Here is an 11424-nt window from a genome sequence, read left to right on the forward strand (position 1 = left end):
CGTCAATAACTAGCACACTTTCATGTGCATCCAAGTTAAGAGAGCGATTAGCAGAGTATCGGTTTTCAAGTGTGTCATCATGAGAAGCAGACATGCTGAACGGGTGCTCGACACACTCAGATGTTAGCCGGGCTGTTCGGTAGTTCTGCTAATCCTCAGATATCTACAGCCGCTCCGATCCGCTCCGATCCGCCAGCCACTTCATTTAAAAGAGCTTATAGAGGCAGCGTGAGGGAAGAATGTGGGCAGCTGCCAATGATCTCCACTCGCACCGACCCAACATACACATGGGCCTCGCTTCTGCATTAAACTGGAGGAAACACACAACCACAGAAAACTAAGAAATGATGTCTCAGCCTTCGTGCTCACAATGCACCCTTACGCTTAACATGGATCTCAAGGAATTCATGTAATAAAGTCCCAGCACAACAATAAAACATGCAAAACAAAACAGGCCTTATTGGTCTGACACAATTCAATCCACTTCAGCTTTTCAGCTCGACCGCATCAGAAAACTAAAATATGTTTCAAATAATGTTGACGCCAAAATTAAATACCAAACTCTTATTTATACACGAAAAATAACTGGCTGGTCTGAATGTCCCTCATGTTACACAACAGCTCTGGACGTTTAACAACTGGAACAAATGCAAAATCAAACCGTCCTTTCAGTCAACCATAAAAATACAAAAAGCTAATTTGTAAATGGATAGTTTTGCTCCAAAAATATTAACCCTAACCATGTCCATTTTGCTTTTGATTCCATGTCACATTAGTAATTTTGCATAATTTTGCAGTTCATGGTAATATTCACATATGTACATTTAGTAGTACTTTGGGTACCGTGTTGAGACATCGCCTGTTGCCCAACATAAAATATGATTTCTGAAGCAAAACCAGCGAAGAACCTCTGCGAGAAACATCATCTTACGTGTCCCAGACTGTCCTATAAACTAATGGAGCATGACAGACCTCATAAACACATGCTGATGGAGTATACACCATCTGGATACAGACTCAAACTGAGTGCACCACTTTTTGGAAATGTTGGTTTTGGAAATAACTTTCCATAGGGATTTTTAAAAAAGTCATTATGAGTTAAATTGATGATAATAATAATAATAAGTAAGCTTTAGTGAGGAAAAAGACTTCAATCCCGTAAAGCATTGCAAAAGACAATCAAATAAAAAGGATCAAGAAATAAGAAAATAGTGTTGATTACACACACACAGAGCCATATACAAACATGCATACATAAACATATGTATCTATAAACAAATTCATCAAATATGCATCTAAATACAAATATTTAACAGTTCCAAAGAGTCTCTTTTGGCACATTTTGTTTGCTGTGATTCTCCGTTTGGTGACGATTTCTCTGTAGAGTCATGGGTAATGTTGCTTTTCGCCAGGAATGCCACTTTTAAACATGATTATTTACAAAAATAATTTAAAGTATAATCTGTACTGATGTCTTCAACAAAAGCATATTTCACCGATCAACAGCCTTGTAGCTCATAGTAGGTCTGTCTTTATGTTATTTTATCTATATAAACATTTAAACCTTCAATTATTTAAATTAAGTAAACATATCTTTAGGTCTTCAAACTTCTTGACATTTTATGATTTGTATGTCTTTTTTAATGGATTAATTAGTAACACAAATAATAAATGAGTGAATACTGATGTGACTGCTCTGTTGTATCCGAGAGTTTGTGTGTGTGTGGTATTGTTCAGAGTTTAAGGCCTGACCCCTGAAAGTCCCGGAAACGAGCAGCTAAGCGTTAAAAATCAAGACGCGACCGACTTCAAGGGCCAGCAGGATACAAGCGTTAAACTACCTGTCAGCGGAGCTTGAGAACCAGACGAGCCGAGTTAGAAGAGAGCCGAGGACAAGAACCAGGGATGGATGGAGGAAGTAGACGAGAGGTCACGACCAGAACGACCCCTGATGCTGAGGGTCACAGGAAGAGACCCATCCACTCGCTGTGAGCTTGTTAGTCACGCATACACCACCATAAAACACACTCGCATAAACACAAAAGCCCATTTGTGAGATGCTCAAACACATCTGAGTGCAGTTTGTTGCATTATTTCAGCTTTGGTGGGACATGCTAAAAGCGCTCAGGTCTGGTTAAAACCAGCCGGGCTTCTATTACAGACGGCCGACCACAACCTCATAAATCTGTCCTCCAAAGCAGGCCTGAAAATCACAGCGATGATTGAGTAACAATCTTTTCCGCGAGATCCGTCCTGTAAATAACTTCATTGCAGTCAGGCGTTTTAACTGAAACTTCAATAAAGTGACATCACCACTACTTTGCGTGCCGTTTTGGGAACCTTGTCTAATGCTAAACCCGCTTCTCGCCAACAGGGCCGAAGCCAAACTCATCTCAGTGTGAAATTAAAAGAGACTAACGTATAAGTACGGGCCACTGGTTTAGTCTGCAAATACCGGAGCGTGCAGGCGCTTCTCCAGGAAGACAAGCTCAGAAAGGAAAACAGCTGTGCCAAGAACATCATAAACTCATATTGTTCGGGTGAAATAAGGGACAGTTTTCCTTAAATGACTATTCTTGCACTGTTCAATCATTTCCAAGTGCGCTAACCTGATTTTACCAAGTGAGACATGTTCCTGGGACAACATCGTTGTTGACCCTGGAACAACATTGTGATTAACCAATCAGATTTGAAGAACCAGTTTATAGATTTTGTGAAGTTTATGCTTAAAATCAGTGTTTGGTGCTTGTACATCAGTGTCATTCATCTATCATTTCCTCTGATTTTAGGGATTACTCATGGTTAAGGTTAGGTTTAGGTGTAGGGATATGGTTAAGAATGTATTTTTGGAGTAAAATGTTGTTCCAGGGTCAACAAAATATGTTGACCTAGGAACACATCGGACTTGGCAAAATCAGGACGTGCTTCCAACTGGATTAAATAAAGTCCCTGACTACATTGGTGTGTTTAACTCATAAAGACGTCACATCGCAGATTTAAAATGGGTTGCAAATGATGTTCCATGTTGTCTTTTAATCGAAACAGAATATTTGATTAAATGTGTTCCTATCAGTGATGATAATTAATTAAAGGTGTTTTAGGATGTAGTGTAATTTGACAGACTATTTTAATATTTATTAATATTAAGAATTAGCTTTTAATTTTATATTTTTTCTCTAATTTTAGATTTTTATTTTTATTAATTACATTTTTAAATAATTTTATATTTTGCTTTCATTTTTTTATTTTAGTTTTAGTCATTTTTTGGTCACTTTAACTTAAACCTGTTTTATTTTAGTAATTTGCGAAAACAATATTTCTAATACTTGTTAATGGTTTTGTTATTTTTATTTTATTTCAGCTTTATTTTAATTAATGAAAAAGTTTTAGCGGTAAGCCAAAAATAACAACACTGGTAGGTTGATTTCTTATCTTTATTTTATTGTTTTTGGTGAATTTGGTTTTAGAATTTAAAGTACTGGTCACGGTTAATCATCACATTTATATATTTTCATTTTCATTTACATTTTAGAAATTTTGTTATGTGCATTTGTAGTTTTATAGTTTTTATTCATTATTTCCATTTAGCTTTATTTTCTTAATTTTAGTTCTTCATCTGTTCAAATCAAGATAATTGCCAAAGTAACATTTCCAAAATTAATTTATATTTTTCTAAATTCTAATCCTAATCTTAATTTTAAGTTTATTTTTCTCTTTTTTTTTAATTAAAGCTACAGTGTTCAATAGTTTTAATTTTAACAACACTGGTAGGCTAACAGCTTTTCCTTATTTGGTAAAATAAGCACTGGTCAAGGCTAATTTTGACTGTTGAAGTGAATAGGTTAATGCAAGTCAACATGAAACAGCATTCCCTTCCAATTTTACTTCTGTAATATGACATATTTCTGATTGATATGGTAAAAGGGGAAAAAAAAAGGTTACACACCAGAATAAAATCAGGTGGTTTTGGAAAGCTGCGTCCAGAGGTGAAGAAAGATCTTATATTTGGATGAAAGATTACAAGGATTTTCCTGGAATGACCAGCCGTGATGAATCATGCACAATAAAACCAGAAACAATAAGGTAAAAAAGTTCAACATTAACCTCTTAACCACCAGACCTGATCTTAAAACTAAGAGAGAGATGGATAAAGAGACATGAACAGAAGTGAAAAAGGTGTGGGTTCATCATCTGACTCGACTAATGTTTTAGCACTGATACGATCTCCTGCTCTGTTTGATAACTTCAGCTCTCTCTCTCTCTTTCTGAGGGATCATGGACACATTCCTGAGACATGCAGAACACACACATGCTCCAAACACACACCAGTCATGTCCGTGCCTGTCCGGATACTCTTACATATCGCGCTCAGGTTTACATTTACCACTCTAACATGCCAAAATAACTCGCGAATGCGCGGGTAGATGTCATATTTAATTTCACAGAGCTGTCATACAAGTCTTAAGGGTTGAACTTTATTCCAGTTTGTCCACTGGAAACTTTTTGGAAACGTTTTGTCCGCAGAAACCCAAAGTACACAACAGTAAAACCTACTCAACGGACTGTGTGTGCATTTCTTTCATTTGCGACAAATTAAATGTGACATCTGCTCAGCCGAGGTTCATCGTATATCACTAACATAAACAGGCGAGCTAAAGTAGGACTGCGGTAAATCGCTCTTTAAAAGCTCAAGAGAGAGAGGGAGAGAGAGAAAACGGCCTAGCAAGAACGTAAATTAAACGCAAATGAAAAACTGCTATAGTAAAACGAGCCATAGAAATGAGTAAAACTGTCAAAAAGCCAAATATTAAGGTCAGATATAGAGCAGATACAGTTATGTTGTGAGTTAGTAGAGTGAGATGGTGTTACACAGGTGATGATGGACAAAAATAAAAGTTTTTTGTGCTTATATTAACATAACAAAGACTGTAAAATGCAGGTTAAAAACCTATTCGCTAACAGTCAGTTTCGTTGCTATAATAGATGCAATGGGACATTTCACTTTATTCTGAACACAATTAAAATACTATTAAAGTACAATCAATTTTACAGTTTTTGGAGTAAAAAACTTCAGAAATTCTTCACTTTTTATGGTTTTTTATTTACAAAAAAAGAAGTTTCTTCTCGTTTTTTTCTATTAGTCATGCACATTACAGTTGAATGTTAAATATTATTTTATTAAATTGCTCATCGCATTATTTTACTGTCATGTGTGTTACCATGATGGTGTTTTGTGTTTTAGGTTTGTATATTAAAATTACAGTATATGTGTTAATAAATTTTTTTACTGTAAATTTAAATTAAATGCATAAAGCGTGAGTTTTACTGTGCATTAAAGCTGTGCATTTTACTGTATTAGTCCACTGACTGCAAGGATGTTCACTCAGAAACCACTAATAAATTTCACAAAAAATCGTTAAGAATAAACAAGTACACTCTCAGAAAAAAAGGGGTACAAAAGCTGTCACTGGGGCGCCACCTTTGAAAAAGTCACTCTTTAATTCTAAGATTGAATTAAATGTGAAATCTCAAAAAGACTGAAATAGTACTTTCTTGTAAAACGTACTGCAGTGATCTTTGTTTTATCGACAGTTTTGAAAAATCATTTTTACAATAAGCTGCGGTGTATACCAGCGTGTGCATCTATCTCTGTCACACTGTGCCCTTTTCCATCGACCCTTCCCTTCCCATAAAAACAGCAAACCGTAAATCTGCTGCTCACCTACACAGAGAGACAAACCAACCCAACAATATCATCCTGACAACAGACGCCTGCAGATCATCACACAGAAACACACTTTCAAAACAGAGAGGTTTTAAAAATGGTACAAAACTGTAAAATGTATGTTACAATGACTTATTATGATTAACCTTGTATATACATTTGCGAAGGGTCAATTAATACTTTTATCAAACAAAGATGCATGCATGAAATCATACATTAAAACTGCAGTAAATGCCATTCTTTCAAACTTCCTATTCATTAAAAAATCTTTAAAAACATCTCAGTTTTTACAAAAATATGAAGCAGCACATCAGCATATGATGTGACACTGAAGATTATGTGACACTGAAGATCACATGACACTGAAGACTGGACGAATGATGCTGAAAATACAGCTTTGATCACAGCAATAAATTATATTTAACGGTTATTTTAAACTGTAAAAATATTTACAGTTTAACATATATCTTATATATATTATATCTATATTTTAATATATATACATCAATATATATATATATATATATATATATGATTTTAGGCTAAATACTGCTCAACACTGGTTATGTTTACAGTATGGTCTATTTCGGTGGGCCGGTCCAGCTCATATTTTCTCCAGTTAGATGTCAGATAACACTGACACTGATAAAATCATACCTCAGATACTAAATCAATAACTGTGTACACAGACAGTCAAGAAACCGCTCACTACAGATCCAGCTCGAGCGCTCAGATTCACAAGGACCTTACCAAAACTTTGTTCCGAAGTGCAAAATCCTTAAGAGGTTCTCAGTGATTTAATGATCTATAAATTATTAGTTAGTTTTGGTGTTATCTGATCACATGGCAGTTCTTGCCGAAGACTGGCAAGTTAAAAACACCTCGAAGGCAGTTCTTCTTGAAGTATTTCATTCGTAAGAATTGCAACGAACACCTACAATAAGTACAATTTACTAGCCTCTAATGAAACTCGCATACACAGAAATGCACAAATGACAGATTCAGCAATTTGTTGCAGCATGTGTGCACTTCAGCTTCATGTGTTTGTTTTCTGGGTCTCTCTTGTATTCACGTTTAACGGGCACGGCTGGCATTATTAAACCACTGGCAACAGCACTGGAAATAAACAAAGCACAGCTTGAGTGAACTAAATAAACCCAGTTTCTCCGTCTTTGTCTTCTGAGCGGCTGCTATCAGTGTTTATCCGTCTCTCTCTATCTGCTGTGCAGTATCTGGGTGTGTTTTCGGAAGAGTGCATGATAAGGTCACCATGTGTGCAGCTTGTGTGCGTTTATGGACATCACCTCAGCTGTCTGCCATGGAGGTCCGACACACAAACACCACATGTCCTCCGTCCCGTCGTCTCTGTCCTATCCTTGCATTCCTGTCTTCTCTCTCTAAAGCAGACTGGATTGGTCACCTGAGCACGACGTGCGGACTTGTCAAGTGTTTATCATAGCTGGATGCACACGCCAAGACATCGGGCCCCATATAGCGATCATCGCTGAGGGCTGCTGAGTTCATACCTCGAAGAAACCACAAACATCAGGCGGCTCATCTCATTCCACACATACCACACAACACTGAGAGAAGCAGCAGATCTCATCCCAACACTGGTGTGCTCAGACTGGATTTGATGAGCCAGATTTACTAAACAGAGCAAATTAGCGTTAGAGTGCAATTCCATGAGTACTGTCAAACGATTAATCGTGATTAATCGCATTCAAAATAAAGGTATTTGTTACATAATATCTATGTACTGTCAATCTGGCCCTAAGGCATCAAAAATGAAATTCACATCCCATGTTCACAATGATACTGAATCTGTGGTGTGTGTGTTTTTTTTTCAAGCTAGATGCCGTGACGTGATAAGTGTGCTAATGTGTGATAAATTCAGCATGCTAAAATTATCCATGAATACAATGAGCCATTATCAGCGCATGAATCAAGCTCTGTCACTGTTCATTTATCACCTTTAATTGTTGCATGCACATTCCTTAAACTATCTGATGTATGCATCCCTAAACTTGGCAGATGAGTTCATTCAATTAAAAATACTTGCGTGCCAATGTTGGGGTTTGTAAGATTTTTTTAAAATGCTTTTGAAAGAAGTCTCTTCTGCTCACCGAGGCTGCATTGGTTTGATGAAAAAACAGTAATATTGTGAAATTTATTTAAAAAAATTAAATCGCTGTTTTCTATATGGATAATATAAAAATATAATATATGTCTTTTTTAGAGTTTTATATCAGAGCAGTGTATTGTTAGTTTAGAAACATACTGTACTCTATTCATGTGAAACTCTACTGAAATCAGATGAGTCAAGTTTTCTGTGTGCATCATGTTATTTGAGTTCCTGGGGGCCACACAAAAGAGGTGCTCGACGCCGCCCCCTGTGTGTGCCAGTCAACATGTGCGGTGACTGAGAGCCACTGAAATGAAGAAACAAGCGGAGAGATTCCCAGCCTCTCCCATGGGAACGGACCACTCTTCTCTCTCTCTGGTAACATGACATAACTCTTCTGACTGTCATCACAGCGGTTCCCACTCAAATTCTCTCCCGTTCCTTCACACTAGTCCTATCCACATGGATAAAGGGCTTTCTCTCTGTGAGGCTAATTTCATTTTTCATATTTTTGCAGAATGCCTATTTTTAGGAACATTTTTTGCATTGTGAGTTTAATAAAATTAAAACAATTAATTAAAAAGTTAATTATAACAATTGACTAAAATTAATTAATGAATACATACTGTATATGAGGAGTTTTCTTTTTTTTATAAAAAAGGAACATTAAAAGATAAAATATATTTAGCAAAAAGCCTATTTTTCATAGGAATTGTTTCACATTGGGACATTATTTTCATGATAATTATGTGCACTTTCCACCAAATTCTCAGCTTTAAATAAAAAAACTAAAAAATGTAAATTACAAATTACATTTAAAGGATCTGTCGTGGCATGCTTAAATCATAAGAAATAGATCAGCTATATTTTGTAGAAAGCATATTTTTAGGAACAATATGTACGTTTTTAAAGCATTTTAAAGCAAGTAAATGTACACAGCAATAGTAGAATGTGCAAGTACAGTATGTAAAGCAAATAAACTGACAAATAATTAAACAGTTAGTTAAAACATTTGTTTGGTAACATTTAAAAATGAATAAAACAACTGTTAGATATTTAAAATGAATGAATACACATGCATTCATCAGGAATTTATAAACAGGAAAATATATTTAGCAGAAAGCACATTGTTTATGAATATTTTCTTATTGTGACATTATTTTCATGATTAATTTAATTTTCTCTCCCAATTTTCAATATTGCATTGCAAAAAAATATATTATTTAAATCATAAAATACATTAAAGTACAGTTTTCCTTTTTGATGTACAGAATGTATGCACATTTTAATCAAAATACACTGCGCCATTTATTTTTTTATTTCATTAGGATAATGTGAATTTGAGGAGGAAACTGTCATGCAATAAAATCTTAAATGCTCCAAAATATTTGACTTTTTCTTTATACATTTCAAGTCATTTTGATTTTGGGGATGAAATCCAGCCAGCTTTTTTTCACGAGATTCTCCCATTTGCAAGCATTAACAGGAGTCTCTAGAAGGACTGTGGGAACCCTGAGTAGGTGACATCTCATGACATCTGACACATCCCAGGCCAAAGCGTGGTGTTGATTCAGTGGGCTCTGGTTAGGGGTCAGGGTCTATCAGCAGGAGCGTCTGCCTCTGTTTAAACCACTTCTTCTTTAACCATCAGCACTTAGCAGGCTTTCCTCAAGCTCTCTATCTCTGTCTGAACTCTTTATTTCTCATTTATCAATGAATACGCCACAGGAAGAATCGCCAACAATTGAGCGTGTCATTATATGAGCAGAGAGGACCAGGTGGAAACGTCATTATGGGAGTCAGTTCTATAAATACTGACGCACTGTCATCTTCACTTGAGCGGGTGCGAGACAGGAGTTTGGCATCTGGACATTTTTACACTACACTGCTCTGGGCCAAGCACACTTGGAGCTGTAATGTTGAGTCAGCCTATGGCCGTAAAAAACCCAATGAATTTCTGTCGCTCATGCTAATGGCCATCTCTAAAAACACTAAATGTGTTTCACCACTTCCAAACTTTCAAAGCCTCAGACTGACTCTGAAGAACCAGGATAAACTAATACATTTAGATATTTTACTATAGATAGCTTTGTTAAGATACAGTTAGTAAGTAAAGCATGCAAAGCAAGTAACCACAGCAAATAAGTATGTGAGTAAAGCAAATAGAAATAATAGGGAAAAAAAGCATGCAAGTATGCAAGTTAAAGTTCTAGAAAGTGCTAAATTTAGACAAAGTCTAATTTTAATATATATTAATACATTAATTGTTAGAAATCTAAAACAATAGAAAAAATGTGGAAATTTAAAACCGGGAAAGAAAAGAAAAGGAAGAAAAGAAAATGTATGTTTTCATCGTTGCACTAAAATTCTTTGTAAACAAACAAATACATATTACAGAAGCAAAATTAAAAAGGAAGTACAAAAGATGTTATAAAAATATAATGCAAATATTTTTGGTTTTATTATTGCATTGTTTTTATTTTTAGATTTTTATTAAACAAACAATTCAATAAATAAACAAAAAGAAAAGTTTATTTGATTTGATTGTTGTTTTGTATTTTGTGTTTTTAATGCGTTTTTCATCTTTGAAAGGAAATTCCTTAAATAAATAAATAAATTTTACAGTGACAATTAAAAAAGAAGAAAAAAAAAATCTAATGGAATATGTTTTTGCATATGCAAATATTGTTTGTTTATTTTTTTTGCACTTTTTTATGAAATAAATGAATAAATAAATGAGGAACTTAAAAATAAAATAAAATAAAAAAAATAAAAGCCTGCTTGCATACTGCAAGTAGTTTTGCACAGTTTTATTTGTATTTTTGTATGCAAATTCTTTGGCAATACAAATGTTTAAAATGCAAAAAAAAAAAAAAAAAATTGTTATGCCAAAGAACTGAAGCTAAGAGAAGCTGAAGAACAGAGACTGAGAAAATGATGTCTAGGACTATAGCACTGGTGCATGATGAAGAAACCTCAAATGTTTATTTTAGTGATGAGTAATGACAGACGAGTGTTTGGATGTGAACGTGGAAACAACACACACACACACACACACACTTGCATACTGAGCTGATAAACACATGAAGTGTTCCTCGGTCCCGCTGACACCTGTCACATACTGAATCCTTCAGAACCATCAACAGTCTGTCTCTACAGTCTAAACTTCCCCTGTTCTTACGAGATTTACTGCACCTAAAACCCAAACCAGCGAGCGCAGTGGTCTTTCATCTGAGCCCTGGAGACATAAACACACCTTACACTGAACGACAGATCCATCATCAGTGACATCAGATGGATATGTGCCGCATAATGCACAATATAAACTGCATAATATATACTTCTGTCAAAAAATAGCATGCACCATTTCAGAAACCACCAGTTGTGTACAGTATGTTTAATTTAAACAGTCACAGAAATACCATGCACTCTATACTTTGAACTAGTGGAGGTATGGTAGCTCTAAACAGCCAAAGAGAGATGCTATGTTCTCCTGATAAACTGCATGAGAAGGATTTATCTTGTGTGAGCAAACACAGTTTAGCCTGGTATCGTCTGCACATCGGATCTGCAC

Source organism: Carassius auratus, linkage group LG28B (genome assembly GCF_003368295.1).
Source record: "Carassius auratus strain Wakin linkage group LG28B, ASM336829v1, whole genome shotgun sequence".
Classification (NCBI taxonomy): Eukaryota; Metazoa; Chordata; class Actinopteri; order Cypriniformes; family Cyprinidae; genus Carassius; species Carassius auratus.